The following is a 25,415-nucleotide window of genomic DNA, read 5'->3' as shown; positions in this document are numbered from 1 at the left end:
CTGCACAATATCAACGACTGGTTTATCTATCTTCGACCCAAGTCAGTAATTTAGCTAGTCTTGGCCATAATGGCTTACAGCCATTCTGCACAGTGTCAATGACTGGTTTATAGCATCCATTGATCACCCAGGCTCTGCAGACGACCACTCCTTCTTCCCATCCGTCGGGTGATAACACAGATCTGCAGATGTGCATTTGGCCTCTATTCTTACATCTTTGGGCGTCCTCTGCAGATTTTTCTGCAACCTCCAATTTCTTATTCACTTTCCATTTGATTCTAGCTCCTTTTATTCCAGGCTTCTCATATCTGATCACATGATTCTTAGTGTGGGCTCTGTTTCTTGTCTTGGTATCTTACACATAGTCATCTTCATCTGGATCTGTCCATTCAGTTGCCTATTTGAGGTAGGCATCTCGACCCATGAACTGGCCTCTGTTTTTGCAAAATGCTATGTGTGAAAGACAATGAGCTGTTTGGACGTCTATTTTGATAGCTATGAAGATTTTAGACTTTCCCATACTGTATGACAGGAGTGCACACACAAAGCACTCCTCATTTGAGATCCTTCTTCCTACTTCTTTCATATGTTGGTACCAAATCTTATTTCCCAAATGTGCTGTCCTATCCAAGTAATCATTCAGCTCGAAATTGTCTTCTTGAGTATTTCTTTTAGTTCTCATTCTTCTCATGTGACCTTCCAGAATCATGTTGTGAAGTGTACTAGCATAACTCCTTCTGTCTGGATAAATCATAGGCACATCTGTCAGCGAATGAGGTACACTTGTTAATGCTACCCTCGTAGGAGAAAGTTCAGAGAGTTTATACCCACTCATTTCTTAAGCTGCTTCTGTACAGGTTCTGGTAACCACAGGCATAATACATGATAAAATACTGGTATAGATTTTGCCCAAGACTCGCGGGTTTCCAAAGCCCAAGATTCCTGAAAAATTTGAATGTAAAGCAACGGATCATCTCCGTCCTTCATCTTTTTCGTCATTATAGCTACCATATCGGACGTGTCTGGATATAGTACTTTGAGTGCCTTCCAGACCGCCGCCCTACAGTTATTAAATGGTGCTCTATCATGAGCAGTGTTAACTCTAGTCACACCAGGGTACCCTGCCCTCGTCCATACGTCGTCAGCTCTCTCACCAAGTATGGCGATGAGGAGACCTTTAATGTCCCCTATGGCTAACTTGTTTCCTCCCGTCATTTTCTCTAATTCATGTATCTATTTCCGAGCGCCCGAAGTTAAGCTCGGGAGCTTACACCTTAAGTTGTCCTTATCCATCTGAGGCCATGGTATATATTGTGGTCTGGCCCCTCCTTTTTCCAATTAGGGAAACTGCAAGGCCCCAAACGTATTCAATCTCATCTCTTATCATTTGTCTGTCCAATGCAGGAACGATATTACCACATCGCGTTCTACCAGGTAGCGATCTTAATCTGCTCACATAAGGCAGAGATTCTCCCCTTTCACTGTGGAATTGTCCCTGGGGTCGATCAGACTGTGTCAGTGGTTCTGGCACCCTGGTTACAGGTGCGTTTAAATCTGACCATCTGACTTCTTTCTCCATTGATAAACATCCCTCAAGGCCACATACGTCTCTTCTGTCTTCCCCATGGAAGATATCTCTGTCTTCGTCTGACATTTTCCTGTGCCAAACTTGTGCAACTTCTCCCATCATCAGTTCTGCTCAGAGTCAGTCTATCTAGAGACAACTCCTTTGGCCTTGTGCTACATAAGGTTCCCTCTGTGTCATACAACTGAGTACTCTCGAGTCAATCGTTTTTTCACTTCCCCTTTAACTCTTTCTGGGCTTTCATTTCATGATATACTTTATCGACCGCTTCCCGAATGCTCCTCGAGTCAAACTCATCTTATAGATTTACTGTAGATGGACCTGGTAATGACTCGTACTCTGGAAAAAATTCCTCTATGTCCTCCCATGCTACTTCTGGCTCTGGATCTCTTTTCTCCTTTTCCAGGCAATCAAGATTGCATGCTCTCTGCCTTATTTTAAGTTCTATATCATCATCAAATTCTCTTTGTTTCCTAGCTTCTTCTCTAACTCAGTCTTCCTCCTTTTTCTTCATATCCCTTCTCTCATTTGCCCTGTGTATCTCCTCATTCTTTCCACTTTGTATTCTTGTATCCCTTATTTTCTGTTCTTCTGCTTCTATCCTTTCCTGTTCATCAATCGTTCTCTGTCTATTTTCACATTTTCTTTGCTCTTCTGCTCCCTCTTGTTTTCTCGACTGTTCCTCTTGTTACAACTGCTCTCGTCTCTGCTTAACTTTTCTTTTTGCTTCTTCATCTTTCAATCGTTCCTCTCTTTCCTTATCTTTTTTATCTTGTCTTTCCTTATCTTCCAGTTGCCTTACATCCTCAATGCTCTTACCATCGAGTTTTAATAAAATCTGACCACCCATTCATTTGTTCTGTAAAAGCACTGTCTCATCAGCCTTGTCTCTTTCTCTTTTCCATCATTTTATCTCTCTTCCTATGTCTAGAGATGTACTTGTACTTGGTCGATCACTCCTTTCTTATTATGTCTTACCTTGTCCCTCGGGACCTTAGAGATTACATCTTTCTCAGTATTTTTCTCCATGCTTTCGTCACTGCTTTGCACAGGTGACTCATATGCCGGATTACTATACCCTGTTGCTGCTTTAAGCTCCCTTAATGGATATAACCCATCGTCTTTCTTAGTCCCATCTCCTAATCAGCTGGGGCTGGGGAGCAGAAGGTTCCTCACCCCCCTCTCTGCATATATTAAGTATACAATCTATAGGAGGTTCTTCATCTTTCTCTTGTTGATACATCTTCCAAAGCTCTAAACTAGCTAATTGCTTTTATAGGTTCTTTCCTGTGCATGCTGCATGCAGATATGTTGGCATATGCTGCAGAACTGCCTTCGATAGCGAGCCTCCTTGTGGCCAAGGCATAAAAATGTATCCGCTGTTCCCTTAACCCATTCTGCACTATACTATTTAAGCTTAGATGCATATTTCGGTAACTGCTTACAAAGATGCACAAGTGGAGTAATATCCTCCATTCTTGACTCGTCTATTCTTAGCTTTGTGTGGCACATCATTTAATTTTTAATCACAGATTTTAAAAACACGTTTCAGAAAAATAACACAATATGAGCGAGCACCAATCGTCGCAAGCTCCAATCCCACTAACCACAATTTTTTACTTTAATCTCACAAAAAATAACCATCAGGTTCAGTTCTAATTAAACAAATAATATTTTCTACTTATGACATCGCCATGCACAAAATCCACATAAAACAAACAGACAAACTCAACCGGTTACATAGATTTCCTATAATTCTCTTCTTAATACTCGTTAGACCTCTAAATAAATACTCTGACTGGAGTTTAAGTTACCCCTTTGGTCCCATCTTCAACCAGGATTGTCTCCCAATATACCGTTATGGGACTATGGGTTCAAACTTCTTCTGTTATGTCACAAAAAATGCAGGCCAGGGCGTATTCTCTTATTGTGGCCTCTCTCATGATTTAGATCATTGCTCGGCCACACTCGAGTCAATGGGCCTCATTACACGGATGGCGGTAGGGATTTACCGGTACCGGTAAAATACCGGTACCGGTAAATCCTTACCGCCTTACTACGAGGTCCCTTTGCGGGTTGGGGGATTTAACGCCTGCTTTTTGCAGGCGTTAAAATCCAACCCGCTAAGGGACCTCAGAGCTAATTACGGCACGGCAAAATTGCGGTGCCGTAATTAGCGCCTTCCCCATTCCCATAGAGCCCTATGGGGCAGGAATGGGAATGGGGAAGGGCAATGGCGGAAGGGGGATTTACCGCCCCTCCAACCTTGGAATGGGGTGGTAAATCCCCTTTCCGCCAAGGCGGTGCCGGTATTTTACCGGCATGAGCCATGGCGCCAATAGCGCCATGGCACACCGCCTACCGTGTAATGAGGCCCAATATCTCATTCCCCACATATATTATACACTTACTCTCACGTTATATTTTATCCCGCCTCCCTCCATTGCTCTATTTTTTCTTCACTCATCACCCGTGCTTTTGGCAGCTCACTCAGTTTTTTACTCACCAATATAATGTTTTCCTCTTCCGACTCTAGGGATCGTCCGCCTTTTTTATCGCCTCTTCAACCTTCCGATCGATCCGCTTAGCGTAGACATGGGGGGGGATTCTATCTGAAATTAAGGGACCTGGTCTTGCAAGACACTTGTTTGGTTTTACACTAACCACTATCTACGGGGAGCTTCACGTTCTTTCAGCCGAATGGCAAAGGTCATACGATATTTCCGGAAATCTACAGTTTACTCAGATCGATGGCTCTTTAACCATCCGCTCTCTGCTACCAAATGAACTGGATAGTGCAGCCCCTTTGATGAGCAGCAATTACCCTTGAGATGGATGGGAATGCAGACCTTACTCATAAATCAAATACTGGAGCCAACTCAGGAATTTGACAAAAGGAAGACTGTTTTAATATCAATTATCTAAAACAGGGAGCATAACGAACATAAATGCAAACGCTCGATCTTCAAACTCAAAGCATTTAAGAAAAAACTGTACTTTTAGAAGCAAAATGTGTCATCAATGACGTTGACCTACGTCACTACCAACGTCATCCTACGTGGCAAACTACAAAAACCTATAAGCAAGGGTGATTGGCTCTGAGTGAACATCTAAGTATATGATCCACACTAGTCTAAAAAAGTGTAACTACGTGATTGGTTATTTAATATCAGGTGGGCAACTAAGCGCTCCTCTAAAAATGACCACTATGAATGCCACTAAATACACAACGTCCCATTGGTTTACACACTATAGGACCCCTAAATATGCATGTCCTCTATAATTGGTTGGCACTATATCCATCTTCAGTACTTTTCCACCTACGTTAGTAGCCTGCAGGCTGGCCGCCCAGATGCTGGTGAGGTTGCATTAACTTTAGCTTCCCACCAATTAGCATATCAATCCATCATCACCTCAGTGGTCTACTTTCAATTAGGCCTTTGAACTTCGTCCTTGAGAGTGTTCTTAGCTCTGAGAAAATTAGGGAGTGAGGAGCACAGTCTGCCTTCCTGCGTAGGTGTGATCATCTCGTTCGTCCTACTTCATGCTTCCACGTGACTGGAGACCATAAAATCAAGCCTTTTTGTGCATTTAATATTTTATTCCAATAGACATCTGACGTCTTCCTTGTTATGTTCATTCCTTCTAGACAGAAGGTTTGTTCTTGCACACAATTTTGTATCCAAAGTCAGTTTACTACAGTTTGATAAGACCTTGGCTCCTTGGGGCTCATTCAACCTCGCCTTTCTGAGCTCCGCTTCTGTAATTCAATGGCCCTCATTACAACTCAGGCGTTAAGGATTTAACGGCGCCGTCGGTGCCGTTAACCCTTAACGCCTGATTACAAGTGTCCCTTTGCGGGTTGGTGTTTAACGCCTGCTTGTAGCAGGCGTTAAAAATTCAACCCGCAAAGGGACTTTGGAGCTAATTACGGCACTGTAATTTACGGTGCCGTAATTAGCGCCTTCCCCATTCCCATTATGCCCTATGGGGGCAAAAATGGGAATGGGGAAGGGCAAATTGTGAATGGGGAATTACCGCCCCACTCACCTTGGAATGGGGCGGTAATTCCGCCATCCACCATGGCGGAATCGTAACCTTAGCGGCATGGACCATGGTGCTAATAGCACCATGGTCCTCCGCCAAGGTTGTAATGAGGGCCAATATCTGCTTTTTTAACTGACTGCGACACACTGAACTGAGGCCTTTTTGCTAATGTCCAACCTGCTTTAATGCATTTCATGGAAACATCATAATTCTCTCTTTCCGATGTATGTATACGTTGGCCCTTGCCGCAATCTACTCTACTATAAGCTTAAAGCTAGCTTCATGATTACTTTGCTGCTTGCGTTTCTTCTGCATCTGTACACGTGTAAAATAATTCAATATCCTCATCTGTTTCTGTGGCATAAGTTTCTTCACCTTGAGCCCAAGATGCGACTTATCCTTATTGCTTTCTTGATGCCTTATAGAATATCCGCATTCTCTAGTTACTGCTTATTTTCATGTCCTTCATCTTCAGCTCCGTATAATATATACTTGGCAATGGTTAGTAATACTACCACTCATCCTCACCGTTTATTGCTTCTGCTTCTTCAGGGATCTCATTCAGATGGCCATCATATAGTTTTGTATGCTGATAAGGTTTTTTCAATGGGTACCTAGCCTCCCATATTCTCTTAGGTACTGGCCCTTTCACTGGTACTGGACTGAGTCATATTCTGCTCTTTGTCGATTCAGCTGTCCTGTATACGTCACATACTCGGGTTTCCAACATACAGGTAAAAGGGGTGGGTCGATTGAGGTGGGGGTACTTGGCTCCTTCTCTACCCCATGAAATCGGGTGAATGTGGGAGTCCCCTAATACTGCCAGCAGTTCTCTTGAAATATATAAGTAATCAATTCTCGTGAGGGTGCCATATGGAGTAGAGTAGAATGTGAAGTCTCTTTCCTGCGGGTGAAGAAACCTCCAACTATCCATTAAACCATGCAGCTCCATAGCCGTGTCAAATTCTACTGCCTATTGGCTCTGTGGTTCACGTCATCCCTGGTCTGTCTGTCCAAGGCTACATTCATCCATGTATTAAAATCTCCTCCGAGTATAAGGTGTCCCTGTGCCTCCCCTATTATTTTCTCTGTGGTTCTCTGCAAGAATTTCTTTTGGCCTTGGTTAGGTGCATAGACTGTTGCAAAAGTGATCTTTATGTTTTGAATTTGGCCTGATATCAGTGTTGCTCTCCCTTGAGTGTCTTCCCATGTTTTGGTGACCTTCATATGTATCCCCTTCCGTATCAAGATGCCCACCCCCACTTTCTTGAGGATGCCATAGCTCCAGTATTTACCCCCGAGAAGACCACTTGGTATTCTACGTGCCTCTCCTTTTTGGTATCTGGTCTCTTGTAGGAACAGAATATCAGTTCCCGATCTCTTGAATTCTCTGGCAACTAGGGACCTTTTTGTGGCAGAGTTTAGACCCTTGACATTTAGTGTGGATATTCGGAGTCTGCCGCCTGCATGTAACCCCCTTTAACACCACCATCTATGGTGCTTATGATTTCCACTCATCACTGTGTGCCGGATCAGTCCCTTGGGTGTAGCATTCTTAGTTGTGATAGGTGTAATTTCTTAAGCATTTTTGCCAGTGAAGTTTCCCTTAGAATCCCACCCCCTCCCTCCTCCTTACCCTCAACCCTCCCCCTTGCTCTCCCATGTTTCCCTCCCTCTGAGGCACCCTGACTCTCACAGTTGTCATCACCAGGCGATTCCGAGCCACCAGCGGGGTCCTTGTTCCGGACCCCCGCACTTTGCACCACCATACCTTAAATAACTATAACAGTTCAAACAGTTTGTAACATTTTTCAACTTTACCAGGTTACCAATGATTCTGAGGGCCTCTTGCGAGGTCATTGAACGATTCATGTCTCTGTGGTGTGAAGGACATCTCTCTACTCGCTACCAGTGATTCTCTGGTGCGTTCACTTATGCAAGTGTCTCCCAACGTCAAAGTGTCTTTGAGTTTGCTGTGTTCTTCATGGTGCGTTTGGTGAGGTCGCGTTGAGCATCATGAATTTTCTCGATCATGGTATCCTTCTCTTCTTTGGTCCCTTTACTCGCCATCTCGTGTCTCTCAATCTTCTGTTTGACTTTCAGGATTGTGTTATCCTCTGCCAAGTAATTCTCATATGGTGTTTTTGATCTCTGTTTCTGTTATGAGCTTGTGCTTTTGTCCTTGTAGTTCAAATGTGATTGAGAATGGGTAACCCCATCTATAGCGTACTCCCTTTTCTCTTAGCCATTTGGTCAGTGTCAGGCACAGTCGTCTCTTAGCAAGCGTGAGGGACAACAGATCCTGGAACATGGTGATGCGTGTTGTGCCCAGCATCACTGCTCCTTTTGTCTTGCCTTCTCAAGGATTCGGTCCTCCGACTCTTTCAATCTTTGTAACATCGATTGAGTCATCATCGAAAAGGTGTTTCATGATCTGATGGATCTCATTTTTTAGGTCTCCTTCCGTCTCACCCTCTTTTTCTGGGATTCCAAAAAAACAGAGGTTGTTCCTTCTTTCTCGATTTTTGAAATCGTCAATTTTTAGGATCATGTCTGCTTCCCTCCTTTCTATTTCACTTAGCCGGACGTCCATTTGTGTTTCCATGGTATCCAGGGATGATTGGTTGTGTTCCACCTCCTGAAGTCTCTCTTCCATTTTTTCAATTTTGGAGTTGATCTTGTCCACTTTGCTGCCTATGTCTGCCCTCATGCCCCTTATCTCGTCCAGTAATGAGGCGATGTCCACTTTGGTGGCCATTGAGTCTTGACTTCCCAATGCCATTGCTGTCTTTTCGTTGAGGTCACTGTTGCCTTTCCTACTAGAGTATGTAAATGCTGCTAGCCTGTTTCGGTGTTCCATAACCCATTACTCTTTTCTCGAGGCACTTAATGGTGTTTCAGTTTCCCTTCTGTACTCTGTGTTTGTGAGTGCCGCTCAGGAGGATGCTAGCGGTGTTCGGGTGTTAACACTACGAGTGGCTATTGAGCCGGGGTTCAGAGTGTTTGTGACCTTTTGGAGTTGGTGATGGTCCCTCGGTCGCTGTGTGGGCAATCTTTGGCTGAGGGGTTGCACAACTGGTCACCTCAGGAGAATGTATTAGGTCCTTGATATCTGTGATAGGCGGGCACACACCCCAACTCGGGGGCCACACACCTTTGACGCCCTTAGTGCATATCTTTCTCACTGAGGGGTCATTATTCTGTCGTGACCTTTGCGGGTCGAAGTGTTTGAGGCCTCTGTGGTTCTTGGCCTGGTTTCACCCCAATTCCTCAGTGTGCCACTTCTTGTTCTGCTGAAGTGTGTCACAACATTGGGTAGCTGTGTCTTGAGCCTGCCAGTGTGTATGTTCTATTTTCGGGATCTTGTCTCTTCAAGTGTACTTTTGTACTTCAGGGGGGTCAAGGTTAGTCTTCCTGCTTCTCAACTAGTTCCTTTGTGCTCGGCGGTAGGGCGAGTGTGCCCTGTCTTCACGGTGGGCGCATGCCACACAGAAGGGGGCCCACACCTTTTGTTTTGTGCTGAGGTTTTCCTTGCAATGCTTACTCGTCTTTGTAGGGTCACATGTGTTGTTTGTTTTGTGTGCTCTGTGCTATTAATGTAGTGTTAGTGTATTTGGGTGCGTTCGAGCACTGTGCGCCGTCATTGCTGTGGAGTGGTTCTAGCAGCTGCTGGTTGCGCTCGGCAGCACCAGGAGGATGTTTTCTATCAAAGTGATCACCACGTTGTGTGGTGAGGCTGTCGGGGGTTATTCCTTTCTTGATTCCTCTATTTCGGCACCGGGCACCCACCAGGCCTAGCCAGTTTGGGTTCCGACTGGGCCGCTCCCGGTCCTATTGTGGAATACTTCTACTGCGCAGTGCAGTGCACCTTTTTTTCTGCAGGGTACTACCCCAGTGTTTGGTGTACTTGGGGAGCGGTGTTTTATGGATTACGTGCCTCACCACCTTCTTCTTTCTAATGGTGATCCCACTGTTCTCTGTTGGTCGATGGTAAGAGCACTGTGTGGGAGTCCGGTGCGTAGAGGCGTTGCAATATGGACCAAGGGAGGTAGTGGTGTGCTACAGGTCTGGGGAGGGGTGGAAGACACGGGTGTCCACTGTCCCTGGTCATTGTCTGAATACTGGACACCTCCTAGTTTCACCGCTCTTACGAGCGGGTCAGGCTCTCCCCTCCCGCTGCGTATGCAGCCGCCAGTGCACCTTCAACATCCATTGGAGGTCTGTGCCTACCTTCTTGTGTACCAAAGCTCTGCGTTTGGGGGTCAGACCGCCGCAACAGGGGCTTGACCTTGACCGTCCCAAGGCACTGCTGTTTCCGGTTCTGAAGACGATGCCACCACTGGGGGTGGGTCGCTGTTATTGTACTGGTGATGCTGGTCCACTTGCACTACAGGGGCTTTATTCGTAGGCCGCTCTGTCTGCTGTTTATTTCAGCAGTCTCCTTCAAGAAGCGACCAGGCCACGCTTCGTGCTGTATTTTCACTTTCGGGTGCATGCCTCGGTCTCGGCAGTGTATCTCTGTTATTTCTTCACCAGTTTCGTCGGAATTTGCGCTTCTTGTCTGCTCTGCTATTTAGTTGTCTCGTTGGGTGTTATAGTTTCTTCAACTTGGGGGAAAATGGGGGCACCTTTGCCAGTTTGAGGGGTCAGGGACATGGAGGAGCTCCATCTTGCATCCTCCATCTGTGTGCCCCCTGGTGGCCGTCCTTTGATATGTTTTTGATATCTATTTAAAATACATTTGATATAAAAATAGATATCAACATGTTTTGATATCAATTTTATATAAAATGTATATTTGCTATATCTGGGTATAATTTATATCAGTTTTGATATGAAGTGAATATAAATGGTACATAAAAATGATGTAAACATGAGAGCAGCGTGGTGTGATGCTGCTTGGTTGCCTATGGAGGGCAAAGTCAGCTATGAAGACAGGGACTCTGATCCAAGGGTTTTGCGGCATTAACACAGGAGTGGGTTTGGCCTTTACTGTTATAGGAAACAGCTATAAACCTTATAGAGAGTATAGATGATGTCATGATTTTATAATTTTAATGATATAACCTAGAAAAAATGACCATATCAAGACTTCATAGTAAAAAAAACTATTTGTGTCTGATAGCTTTTAAATTGAGGAGCTAGTGCTAAACATAGCTGTATGACAGTGACATCTGCGTTAACCCCAAGAGCTATATCAAATCCATATCCATCTATACCCTCTAGCCTATGTCATTAAAATTATAAAATCTATACTCTCTATAAAGTTTATAGCCGCTTCTTATAACATTTTTTTAATGTTTATTATTACTTGATTCAATTGATTTACAATTTTTACAAGATTGTAACTTTTTTGTGGGAAAAGTCCTCCAACCCATTTTCATGTTCATATAAAGAAAAAGGATGAAAACAAGAGAAATTAACGAAGGAGAAATGCAACCAGTGAACCAGTGAGAGGTCGAAATCATAGTTCAGAATGCAGCGTTTCAGTCCCTTCATTAACTTAATTTCATTTCCTTCTTTTTCTCTTTGTCATGGCCTCTGCGTCCGCTTTGATTGTCGTACTCTTCCTTTCTCTTTCACTGGTTTATTTCACCCCTTTCCTGATTCCGGTTCTAAGCCATTGCTCTGAAGAAACCTTGCTACGGCAAATACCAAGGATGTCTTGTCGCCACTCATCAGGCAAGACCACCAATCCTCTTTGTCATAGGTCCGTAGGTTAATAAAGTGGCGACCCGATAGGTATTTCTAAATTCGTTAGTTCCCAAACAGGATAGAAGCAGGTGTCTAACTGTTTCTACCTGGTCTTTATTCTTGCAGTTTCAGCACTTATTGGTACTGGATTTACCTCTGATAGCCAAGATCTCATTGGTTTTTGAGAGGTTCAGGCGAGCTCGCAAAAACATTTTCCAAAGTGCTATATTTGGGAATTACGCCAAATACCCGACACTTGGTTTGCATTTTTTGTGTTTATCAGAAGACTCAAAGTCAGTTTATTTTTAGATGCTGCTTCAAGGGTCTTTATCCAATCCCAATCCTCCAGTCTTTTTTTGACTTTGGTTGGACTTCGCCTCAGTTCGTCTTCCGTGCTTCCAATCTCATCCAAGAGACCTTTATTCTTGGTCGACCAGCTTGATAACATTCTATTTTTGCCTCCCACAATTTCTCTGTGGAGGTTGTCGGGGATTTTTGGTCGAGAGGCAAGCAAGGTTTTCCTGTATAACATCAAACCATTACGGTCAAATCATCGCTTTTAGTGACACCAAACTCAGTTCACGACAGATGGAGGCTACTGCAGTCGATGGTAGTAATCCCAGTACTTTACGGCAGAAATACCCCTCCAACTTTTGCCAAATATTCACCGGAATGCCGGGCATTGCCTCTACTCCATAGATCAGTGATGTTATCACTTTTGCTTTGTATAAATTTAAGATCGGAATGGTTGAATAATTTCCAGGTTTCTTGTCTGCAGCCTCTGTCTGTGAGATTAGTGCTTTAATCTTTATGTAGAGGGTTGCCTGCATTGGGGTTTCCAGAGGACTGTTGTTCAGTGCAATGCCCAGATATTTAAAATCTTTCACTTTTTCAAGCCGCACTCCATCCAAGTGCCATTGTAGCTTTTCAGTTCGCTTGGTTGTTTTTTCAAAAGACATGATTTTAATTTTGTCTTTGTTGAGCTCCAGGTTGTTTTCCTTTATATATGCTGATAAGTTGTTTAATTGTCGCTGGAGGCCGACCTCGGTCTGATCTAGTAAAATGTTATCATCAGCGTATAGGAGACGCGTGACTTTCTCCTCTCCTATTGTTGGAGGGAACGATATTATCTTTTGCTTGTAGGCCTTAAAGTCTCCCATATATGAGTTAGACAAAGCTGGCGCAAGCAGGCATCCCTGTTTTACCCCTCTTGGTGTCAGTATCTCGTCAGACAGTTGACCTGCTCGACTGAGCCTCACTCTCTTCAATTTGCCAAAGTAGAGGGCATTTATGGGTTCCATGATCGAATTCGGACATTTCCACTTTGCCAGTTTTCACCATAATATTTCACGGTTGACTTGGTTGAAAGCCTGGAATAGGTCAACAAAGGCTATAAAAACTCTTGGACTTCCCTCCATAATCTTAGCTTTCAATGTGCTCAGCAGCAACATGTTTGCTGTTGTACCCATGTTTTCGACGAACCCCGCCTGAAAAGGGTCTGTACATTCTGAATACTCTGCCCACAAATGGAAATTGTCTAATACTAAAGAGCCAATGACCTTGTCAATGACATCTAATAGGGCAATTGGGTGATAATCCATCAGATTTTCTTTTGTGCCCTTTTTGAAGATTGGATCCACGTTCGCGGTCCTCCAAGATGTTGGTATTGACTTTGTTTGTACACATTTTTTAAATACTTCACACATAAAGTGGGCCCATTCTTCTGGGTGGTTTTTCAGGTCGGTGTTTGCGATCCCGTTAGAGCCGGGGGCTCTTGAACAATTTAGCTTGGCGATTTTCCTCAGGATCATCTCTACATCATAAGAGATGCCCCAGGGTGTTGGTAGTTGTTATTGAGAATCGTGGCGTTTCCCTATCGGTCTTCGGAAAAGATCTAAAAAATGTTCCACCCATCTCTGCTCACCTACCTTGTTTTGCAGGCGGTCGTTGGTACTTTTGATATGAATTTTATTAGTGACCAAAATTCTTTTGTTTGTTTTCCACATACCACGCGGAGCATTGATTCTGAGTCTTCTTGGTACATATTTATCCGGTAGTATAGTAGCCGGTTTTTATAAACCTTAACTGCTACCTTTGCTTTTATCCACGTGTTCCGGGTAGGGTTTCCTTTTTGCCAAGCGCTTTCATTGCTACAGGGCTTTTCTCTTTACGAGCAGAAGCAAACTGTATGTATGGACATTCTGCTATGGGATGTTTTTCCCGTTTTTCCTGTCAAATCGGTAAGGGGTTAATAGAGGATGGTATTCAACCCCAGCTGATCCCGAGTCCTTACCTTCTAGTTTTCTGTTTGTTAGATACAGCTTTGTCATTTTGCTTATCGACTCTTTACATAGCCTTAGGCGCGAGCCGCCATTACAGTCTTCCACATGAGTTATCATTTTTGGTCGTAAGGTTTTCATAGCTTTCCAGGAGGTGATCAGCATGTTATGATCACTATGTTTGTTTCTCTCCACTTTAAATATGATAATCAGCGAGAAAGGTTCTCTCGACAAATATATATGGTCGACGATTGTTGCTCCTCATCCGTCGCGTTACCATGTTGGAATTCATGGGTTGTTTTTATCTATCATCGAATGGAGATTTTGAAGGTCTCTGTATTCCATTAGTGCTGGCCACTGCATCCCTCTCACGGCTGAGGATGATGGTTTTGCAGCGTACGTTTTTTTTTTTGCTCACCAGTAACTGGGCAGTCCGCATTTAAATCGACGCATATTATTGTATGGTGAGCAACATTTGCCTCGTCAATCACTTTTTCCATTATTCTCAAGAAGGTTGCATTGGTTATGGCATTAGTGTTCCAATAGGTATTAACTATCAGAATTGTGTCATCCTTGCCATCATTTGTTAGAGGCTTTCAGTTGTACCAAGAGACCAAGGATGCTTGCATAAAGGTATTTGAAACTAGCATTTTCTTAAGATGTAGATTGCTTGCAGATCGTATGACTGTTATCAAACCTGAGGTTGGGTGACCCTTTGGGCCCTTTTGAGCTGGCAAGAAGACATTTTCGTAGCATCTAAGTGTGGTCTTGCCATAAGCCATAAGCCATGTCTCTTGCAGACATAATAGGTCATATTTTCCCAAGTTTATGTCGCTGGGGGTGGTTAAATGACTGAAACCTCTCGTATTCCAAGGGCCCATCGTTAATGGGTTTTGAGCAGGCTGACAGTTTGTTGTCCCCTCCCTGTGCGATGGTTGGTGGTAGACATTCTTTGGTTGCTAAATACATGAGTGGCATGCTAGGGCCTCATAGATCCAAGCCCACTTCCTTTTTTCCTCTTCTTTTAAACCTTTGGTAGAAGTATTAGTTGTTACTTCACGGTGAGCTACCGAAAGGTCTTGTTCAAAATTTATTTTCAATTTAGGTAAAGGCCCACAACGCACACAGCCAATGCCCAAAGGGTCGCTAATGTTTTCGTTGTTACTAGAGGTGTATCTAAAGGCGTCGACGTACCTATGCCTTATATTGCAGCTAGTTGGTGAGGATACGGCTTGTTACAGCCCTTTTTTGTTTTTCCTATGGTATTGCGACGTATTTACATTTGGGGGTATTCTTTCTTCTCTTTTCTTTTCTCTTGATTTTGCAGGGCCCCTAAATATTGAAGAACGCCAAGCAGGAGATTGTGATCGATATTCATACTTTCTCCCAGTGAAGTATTGACGGTCTCTTTCATCAGGTCTAGTTTCCCTCAGCTCGGTGCCTAACATTAATAGGCTCTCCGCTGCATCCAGTAGCATTCCCTTCACCTCCGGTGAAATAATGTGGAGGTATAACTATCCGTTCGAACCTTTTGACCTAATTCTACGATCTTCATATTGTCTGAACGCAGTTGTCTCAAATTTGGGATGTGGTTGAACAAGTTCATTATTCTATTTCCGTTTCAAATCTATTTGTCCCCTTAATATGTGTTCCAATTTAAAGGAGCACCTGCTTCGATTTTTTAGTTTAGGTGGAGTCAGATCCGTCTTTCGACGTCTCTTTTCACGATTTGTGGGTGCAGAGTCATATGTTCTTAGGGATTTGTCATAAAAGCTTTTTTGTGATCATACATTTGATGGAGTCTGGTGAAGCTTTGCGACGATTTATGTTCCTTCCATTTTAACGACTGCCTAGCTGGACTTCTCTTCCTCTCCTAGTCGGAGATCTTTTTTACCTGGACTTAAGATTTTTACTACTGTGCCTTTCGAAACTTTGTAGCCTAACATGCGGAGAGTGCTCTGCTTCGATTCTCTTCTTCAACAACCTTTGAAGTTTTCGTCCAATGTTAAAAAGATAGGGTTGTTTGAGTACCGATTGTAGATAGATTCCGCTTATCTTGGACGATTTCCAACTGTACGTCTTCTTGGCCGTTTATCGCTACGGCGGAAGTTAAAGTCCCCTGGTCTTTCATGTTCTGCTTTCCTGCTTCAATTGCCATGACATACCCCTCCAAGTATGTTAATTTAGTGTGCATCAATGTGGTCATTGTAGTGTGGTCTTTAAATGTGTCGTTTAATGCCTCATAGAGCTTACTAAATGGTGCTAGAGCAATGGTGACTGCTGACATAATAGCAAACAGATCCGTTTTTTTATTAGGAGCTTCTTTACCGACTATTTGTGGAATCTCACTCAATCTTCTATTCCGAGGTGGCGTGGTTGTGAAGGTATGTGCTATTGGATGTATAGCAGAATTTATCTTGTTTAAAGCCGGCCTGGATCTTTCGCCTGTCATGCTTTTCTCAGATTCGGGCATGGATCTTTCCCTTAATTGCCCTATATTCTCTTCAGGCATTGGAGAGGTGCACTTCGATGCCAAGCAAGAGTCTTCATTGTCTGCATATGTATCTTGCATCGTTTGCTTTTTGGGGGTGTCAGCCTATGTGAACCCTTGGTTAGGGCTGCGAGCGGTAAAGCAGCATTACCTTCCTTCCCCAGAATTATCTCAGTCGGCGGAATAAAATGAGTTAAAGCCAAAGTTCCACTAAAGGTCTTGACTAGAGAAATGTGCTTGGTCGCAGTAGGTCTGTTGAATGGCCATCTTCTTGGAGTCGAGGTTTTGTCCCTCGTCACCATAGCATTCCTATTCGGCAATGATGGCGGCGGGCAGGGGTTTTGATCGCTTGGGGTATTGCGCTCTGTTAACTCCTGAGCGCTTTCCAAGATCTCTGCGTCCGAAAGTTCATTTGGGAGGACGTGAATTGCTTTCCCTGGTTTATTGAAATCATTTTCCATCGAGCTGGTGAAGGGAGGTCTTAATGAGGTAATTTTCCTGTGCGGAGAGCTTTTGGTGGCTTTCTCACGTTTTTGCATTGCTTGTTCTGACTGTTTTTGAGTTGAGGTAAGGTTTTGAATGGTTGAATAGTCCTCGCTATTTTCTTCCGTGCCTTATCGGATCCTAATGATTAGCCCGACTGCTTACAGCTCTGTTTTGTCAATCAGGCATCCTTTGAGGTGACCCGTGCTTTCTTGTTTTCATTTGTATTGCCCTGAACAGGCTAGTAAACTTCTAGCGACTCCTCAGATGTACCATAGTGAGAGTTGTTTGCCACATGATTTAGGGTCAAGTCGGCTTCTGTGACCTGTGAAATATTAAGTTCCAACAGTGAAAGTTGCGGGTCAGTAAGATCACAGTGGGGACGGACCAGGTCCTCCCTTTCAGTCACGGGGTGAATCTCGATTTGTATTTTGAGTGAAGAATTTCTCCGTTTTGTGCTGAGCTCCAAAATTGGTTGAATCACCTGATCAGCACGTTCCTTTGATAATTTTGATGAAACTTGAACCAATTTGGATTTTGGGTCTGTCAAATGGGGACTGATGATGGCTTGATTTTCAGCCATCTCGCCTTCACTATCATCGGTCACAGGGAATTCTGATATTTCTACTGGGAGTGGCGTTTGAAGGGGCACTTCGGTACACAAGGTGCCTACTTTGTACAGTGATCTATTGAAAGAGCCATTCCCCCCCCAAACACCCCAAGGCAGTCCCCCCTACAGGAAGGAGGCACATTAGGAGCTTTAACTAACTCCGACACCAAGTCGGCTCCCTCTGTCGTTACAGTCATTAAGTTCGAAGCCATTATTCGACGGCTGTTAAAGTCAAACATCTGAGCAGAGCCGGGGGAGTTTTACATATACCTTGCAATCGGCGCCTACCATGAGCGTCTTGCTTTTTAACCACTGTTCTGTTCAGGGGAATCGGACGCTGCTGCACTGAAAGAGGGTCTGGAGCCTTCGAAGGGCTCTGCTGTTCCGCCCCATCCATCTCTTTGCGTCGCAGGTGCGAACTTCGCAAAAAGTTACCTTCTTCCTCCGCAGTCCTCCTCCTCGCCAACGCTGCCATAGACTGCCTGAGACAGCAATTCTGCAGCAAATCTGCGGCCGCAGTGGTGCCATAAGCAGTTTTTACATGGGTCCTCCCACACAGCAATGGAAACTTCAAACAGGCTGCCAAACAGGAACTGAAAAGTTCTGACAATGAGATGAGCTGCCTGAGACTGCAACTCTGCAGCAACTCCGCTGCCGCTCCGAGGCCAAAAGCGGTTTTTATTTGGGTCCTCCCACACAGCAATGGAATCTGCAAACAGACTGCCAAACAGGAACTGAAAGGTTCTGACGATGAGATGAGCTGCCTGAGGCTGCAACTCTCTATAACATTAACGGACAAACCCACTCCAACGTCATCGCCGCGTCATGATGGAAAAACCTTAAGTTCACAGTCCCTGTCTTCAGAGCTCACTTCACCCTCCATAGACGACCAAGCAGCACCACACTACTCTGCTCCCATCTTTACATCATTTTTATATAAAATGTACATTCACTTTATATCCAAACTGCTATAAATTATACCCACTTTTACATTTTATATAAAATCAATATCAAACCGTTTTGATGTCTTTTTTATCTAAAACGTATATTAAATTGATATAAAAAACAAATCAAAAGGAAGGTAGGACTAAGGTCGGAAGCAGGAGGCATGGCCATCTGCCAAAATGTACTTGATCTGGAAAGGGGGCCCCATTAACTACTAATGCTCTGTGAACAAGGCCGTCTAGATAGCTTAACAAGTTAAGTGCATGCTTCAGACATGTGTCCAGCATCCATTTTGCAAACCTGGCAGGGACTGCAGAGCCATTGAACAGGGTAACAACAACACCTATTGATTCATTACCTAGAAGCAGGAGGCACCTGGAATGAAATACTGTATAAAATGGTGGTATTATATGATACAGCCCTTCCAATCATTACTGTACCCGAGAGCTGCATTAGGACTAATGGCTCATTATTATCACCTGAAATGGTCATATAATCAATATATACCACCATTCTTTTGGCCTCAAATGATCTCTTATACACTGGCAATGCAGCTGTAAGAGACAGTGGGCCTCATTATTACCCTGCCGGTCTGGAAACAATGGTGGTGGTAAATCTGCCACCACCGTTGTTCCCGGACCGGCTTATTCCGAGTTCTGCAGGCGGGAGGTGTCACTCGCGCCAGGTCTTACCTGGCAGGAGTAAGACCACCCCCCTGCAGGCGGAAATGGAAACACCGGCTCCGTCATAGACGGAACCAGTGTTTCTATTTTCCCCATCCCCGTGGAGTCGGACTCCATGGAAATGGGGATTTACGGGATTTCCGCCTCCGGAATCACCGGGTCACCGGGTTGTAATGCCCCAGTGATTCCGGCAATCACGGAGGCGGAATGTTTTTTCGGGTCCGGCGGCAGCCTGCCGGTTTTTCCAGCATGGCTACCGCTGGACTCGTAATGAGGCCCAGTGTGTATTATTTTACCAGGAGCGCCTGGAGATTGCCCCTGGGTGGTAGCGGTGCATGGTGTAAATCATCATAACGTAATATAACATAACTTGATGTATCATGTCATTAAAAAAGTTCAAAGGGGCATGTCATAGTCAGAATATCGACGGACAAGATGTTATTTCTATTGCCCTGGGGGAAGAAAAGCACCAGAATTGCTGAGTCTGATCCTGATCACCAATGGTATCTTTTTTTTTAATTTTATTCCATCAATTTACCAAAAGCATCAGTTACCTGCTGACGTGTGGATACATCCACAAAGGTCTTCTTTAATTCTTCAATTACCACCTGCTTTAGAGCAGCTTTGCCTCTCAGCCCATGTCATTCTTTGTGTATATGCCATGTTGTTTTTGCCGAGTTGTGTAGTGGCATGTTCCCCTTGCGAGGCTACTAAAGCTGTCGCTGGATGGATGGCAGCAAAAGTTTTGTAAAACCACTGCTCCCCTTCCACTCCCTTATCCCCTCCTTCACACCAGAGGCCCTCCCCAGAGCTGCAGTATTCGGGCGATCAAGTGTACTTTGCACTGTATTGCATGCCATGTATATCGGTATTGGGAATTTTTATGGCGCACTCAACGGATTTAACCGTATCCATACCTTCCTTGCGGAGTGTTCCATCCAACAGTTTCAACTATCAGAGATAGCCCAATCTAGAAATATTGACTGTAGAGGTAGATTCTGCAGGCACTCAGGCCAACAACTCCCATCAGCCCCAGCTAGCATACAACACATGGAACCATACAGTATAAACCTGCACAATATCAGTGAAGAACTGCAAAGCAATAAGATTAGGATTACACAACAATGTGCCATGGGACATTTGCACTACAACACTATGCGACCTGTCCACGTTTGCAGGAATAGGCTATAGAGTCACGGGAGAGCTGCTGGATGTGAACACAGTTGTATTGTTTCATGAACAGCACACACAATGAATTCTTTGAATAGACTTGCCACTGCTCTTGTTTCCTCCTGGGCTCTTCTCACTACCGATTTCTCCCTCGCCATGCCTGCTTGGGCACACTCCCTATAGTACTGTGTGTTGCAAGTGTTTGGTTTCACTGAATAAAATTGATAACATGGTATCATGAGTGTCTTGTTCTGCACTGTTAGTCAATGCTATAGGTCAGCATTGAAAACCTGCCACTCAAAGTTGTACAGAGGATCTGGAGTTAACCAGGACCCTTCATTTTAAAGGTTACCACCTCCAATAAAGCCCTACAATTTTAAAACAATTTGTGAAAATCCACTGAAGGTTTGAAAAGTTGTGTTCCTGTATTGAAATGAAGCGCAAGTGTTCTCCAATGGACACTCAAAGGGGGCTGATAAATGATTACACACTTTTTCACCACCCTTTCAAATGTAAAGGAGAAAAAGGATAAAAACATATTTTCTGAATGATTTATTACTGTACAGTAGCATCATGATCTGCTATTGTATACAATCGATGTCCATTCTCAAAAAGGCAATAGTAGTGGTGTTATCTTATGTTAAATTGACTTATACCGCACACTATTACCATTGGCCATTGGCATGGTCTCCAGGCGCTCATGTGGTTCTGTAAGAGAGTGGGTTTTGTAGGTTAGTGAGGGAAAATGGAGTAGGATAGACGTTATGCTTTTCTGTTGGTGCTCGTAGAACCAGAAAGAACTGGTGTCTTGTGCGAGTCTGCTTTCGAGGTGTGTTTGGATTGTGCACAGAAGAGCAGCATCCAGTGATTAAGATGCTTGCTTGCGGCAGTTCGTTTTCATGGTGGATGTGTGGGTTGTGTGTTTTTGTGAGATTAGACTGATCTGTTTGATTGTGTAAGGTAAGTGTGGGGCATGCTGGAGAGGAGTCAGAAGCAGGGAGGGTTAGTAGTTGGTCCAGTGTGTTAGTTTTATTGTTGGTTCTGGAATTCGTACTGTCATTGGATTATCTTGAGTCTCCGTTGCTATCGCTGGCAGTGCCTGTTTTATGCTAATCATTGTGAGTTGAATAGTCAGGTTTTGAAATTTTTTCTGAAGGTGAAATGGTCTACTGTCGGTCTTATCTCCTTTGAGATTCTGTTCAATAGATTGGCAATTAGACGTGAGAATGGAGAACATCTGAACTTGTAATGGTGGCCTGAGTGATTTAAATCACAATTCTTGCAATGTGTGTGTACTTGCAGGGGGCAGCCTTCTGTGGCACTAGGAGTGTCCCACTGCACATAAGGGATCACTTCATCATCCATTCTTAAATGGCATGTTTGGTGTTCCTAGTTGTTCGATGGAGACAGGACTCGTTTACAGTGCACAGCACATACAGGATTGTCTGTAAGTGCTAAAAATAGGCATTTTCATCCTAGCACATTGATACTCAATTCAATTGTAGAAAGATAAACGAGCAGATACGAAATGGTTACTAGCAGGTCTATGCGGAGCTCACTGGGGTCATACCAGTAAGATTTCTAATGCTATTCATGTAACCTATATGATGCCTCAACAGGTCCCAAAGACCTGATTTAGAAAATATATGGTGCCATTTGCAAGAGAGGAGCATCTGCAGATCTGCCCACAGTATATCATCCACGTATAAAAATTAACTTGAGAGGAAATGTAACGATACATGTATTTTGACACACCCTAGGTCTATAGTTAAGAGTGGCCGTACAAAACCTGAAATGTAGAGATGTATGGAATTCCAAAAGTATGCACTTTTTGAAATGGATAAAGAAATTACTGGAATGGAATTTGATGGGCTCTCAATGTTCTCTGTTACTTCCTCCACTCAATGGATTTGATCAGAGTCTGAAATTGATTCAGTCCCCCCTTTGAGCTGCCTGTGCGGATGATGCAACATCCTGGCGGGTGGGATGCGGGGCTTGTACGTATCCAGGAAGACGGCATAAGAATGGAGAACAGGAGTTCACTTGCAAATTGTTACCCATTGGAATGTTATTCAGCCGTGCTGATTGATGTTTTGAAGTGGGACACTGTTGCTGCCTCTCTTCTCTTTCTTTGGTGGAACGGACTTACGTTGGGCCTTTTCCCTGATACATCTTTTCAAGGGTGTTGAGCCTCCTGTGCCTTGCCTTCTAAACCCATGGATACCAATGAGGGGCCAAGCGCTGGGGAGACCCAAAGCACACCATCCTACCTGTGTGCTCCTGTCTACACTGCTATTCCAACCTCCTGACTGCCAAGGCCTAAGGCTATTTTGGATTGTCATTGAGTGTTCCCCTGCTGGCCTTGCTGACTCCCAGGTCCAGAGCTGTGTGCCTCTCCAGCATTAAGACGACATACAAGTTTGTCGATCAGAGACCATTGTTGATGCAAGAGTTACTGGTCCCTGCCATCTAATTTATCATGCACACAACTTGTGTCGTCAATGGATTCGAAAGAAAGTCAGTAGCAACTGTTTCCATATCACAGCGCTGTATTCCACTGCTGTGATGTCATAGCAGAAGACCATAAAAGTCATAATCAACTGCTATGATGTCTGCCAGGTGTTTTCAGGGTTCTTTGTGGTGAGGGAACTTCGTCATTAAGAGTTTGGTGGTATTTCTTGCGTAAATTCTCCCAAACTCAAGTACCTATTCCACCATTCGTAATGACGGTAAACTTCAATGGCAAACGGTGGTGTTTATCCCCATTGATGGAGTCCAAAGAGACTCTGTTGGAATTTGGAGGATTTACTGCAGCTGTTATTCAGCCCATGGTAACTCGTCCATTATTTGGAAGTAAAGTGGAGGAAATACCTCCAGCAACCGCTGAAGGTATTCCTGTCCCTTACCTCCAAATTTGGAATTTCGCAGTGCAGGAAATTGGCAGTAAAGTGGCAGTAATATTATTACAGTCTTTTTATCCTATTCCACCAAACACATAATGAGGCCCTTGGTATATGTTGTATATAGAGCCTCATACCTCCATTCTAAACCCCCTGTAATGCCAGTCCATAAGGGATCGAGGGGGCCGTATACAACAGAAAATGAATGTTTCCTCCCTTTCAAATGTGGGGAACATTTCAACTTGGAGTTCCGAGTGACACCACTATCGCTCTCATTGTCAGATCTTGTCGCTAAGTAGCCCTCAGCGGTATATACCCCCGTAGTTCAGGTGTCTGCATCCTTTGGCTCGCCAGAAATGTTTAACTACAACTCCCATCAGGCTGAGTCAGCATAGTTAATTGTGAAGGATAATGGGATTTGCAGTTCAAAACATCTGGAGAGCCATAGGTTGCAGACCCATGCCATAGTTGATAGTATAATTCTACATACTTCTACCCATTAGATGCTGTAGTCTGCAGCTGCCAGTGCTCATTTCCTCCTTTTCCCATTCTTGTGTACTGGAACATTGACCTTTCCTTGCCTGCTGTCACCTTATCTGCCTGTAGAATCTGTGTTCGGATGCATTCTGGGACCAATAGTTCGGTGGGATGAAGGAACTATTGCAGCAATTGGAACAAGGAAATTCTTTAAATATTGACAATTTCTCGTTATAATCTCCACAAAGGCCCGTGTGGTTTTGCATTCTAATTACTGTGTGGCTTATAAAGTTTAAATTGCATTATATTGGTGAATGTGAGGACAGCTTTTCCCCCTAATAATTGTGGGGTAAGGCGCACATTTGACTTCAATGCAGGTTCCCCCTTCTAAAGCTTCCAGTGGTATGGCCTTTGTGGATACTGAAACCACGCGCCTCATAATATTAGGAAGAGTGCCCAATAAGGTTGTGCTCACAACCCGGAAAATAGAGGGGCACGTATACCATCAACTCACTTTGATGCACATGCAGCTGAATGGCCATACCTACCAGGTATGATATGATATGATATGGCATTTATAACGCGCCTATACGCAAGTGTTTCAAGGCGCGACGAGGCAAGGGAGGGGAAACAGAGGGAAGACAGAGACAGCGATCTTACTAGGCCAGGTGACATTTAGATTGCGCAAGTGCAGGGCAGGGGGGAAGGGGAAAAGTGAAGGGGGAATGGGGGAGCAGTGCAATACATAGGATAACAGTAAAATAAATAAGACGCAGTAAGGAGCAGTAAGGAGCAGTGTGTGCTGTTAAGCACATGTTGCAGCAAAAAATGCAGTTATCCGGTAATGCAAGTTTACCCATTTCATCGATGCCTCTTTGTCTGATTTCGCTTTTTATTGACCTTCGCTGGATGCCTTCAAGATTCAAAAAAGGTGATGCTGCCTTCTGTGATGTCATTTTCTGCAATGTCACTTCCGGTGGTACTGATGGGACCACATATTCAGAAAGGAGGGTTCTCGTGCATCCTTTCCTCCATAGGATCTCAGATATTCTAGTACGAACACTGCCTTTCGCCATGTGCACCTACTGACCAGTACATTCTGCATGGACTGGCGAGCGCAAGGACCTCATGCTGAACCAGTTTCTCAGTGCAAATGTTAGTGCCAAAAAGCCCCAACCTAGAGCGGTTAATGTAATCTGGAACAAGAAATGTGATTGTTTATTGGGGAGGTTCTTTGCTAGAAGAATGTAAACTTGATAGGGTCGAGCAGGTTCTCAAACAGACTTGGTTTCTTGCAACAACTGACAGTCGTTTATCATAAACTAGCTTTAACATGCTGGATCAGCACTTCACTCAACTGATCTAGAATGTGGGCACGCTTGCCCTTGTCACTAGCCCTCATGGGAAGGCAGGAGTCATTCATAAATCCATTGTACGTAGGTGAGCTGTGCATGATTAAATTCTAATATAAGCATAACCAAAAATTGCTAGCGAGCAGGAGCTGGCATCACAACGGTATTATGGAGACCTACACATGTTGCTGAAAGCAAAATGCCTGCAAGGAAAACAAATGAGGTTTCTTGAAATAGAATTCAGCAATCTCCCCCGCGTTGGGGAGCGTACAGGGGTGGTAAATGCCCGCCAGGCTGAGCCTATGCAGGCCTGAGTGAAGCATAAGCTCCAAGACCCATGGATGATTGCTATTGGCATCCCAGGACTCCGTCCAGCGTGCACATAGGTAAAAAAAGAAATGGGAGCAGTCCCTTTTCTATTTCCATGGTGGCAGTCGAGGACTGGATGGAGTGCTATGACTAGAGAAGAAAGCTTTGGTCCAGCAGGTAAATGGGTAGGGCAGGATGTCTTAAGGGTTTGGGCGTGGGGAGGCAAGAGGGAGATGCTCCATCTTGCCTCCCTACTATGAAGATAGCGGCACACCATGAATGGCCTCGTGTGGTTGAGAAAACACAGGCGTACAATGGCAGGTCACGCCCATGTTTCCAGCCACCTGATAGGATGAGTGCTCTTCCCCGGGTGTGAATACATATTATGTT

Source organism: Ambystoma mexicanum, chromosome 5q (genome assembly GCF_040938575.1).
Source record: "Ambystoma mexicanum isolate Mex_15411 chromosome 5q, UKY_AmexF1_1, whole genome shotgun sequence".
Classification (NCBI taxonomy): Eukaryota; Metazoa; Chordata; class Amphibia; order Caudata; family Ambystomatidae; genus Ambystoma; species Ambystoma mexicanum.
Note: the sequence above shows the minus strand (reverse complement) of the source record.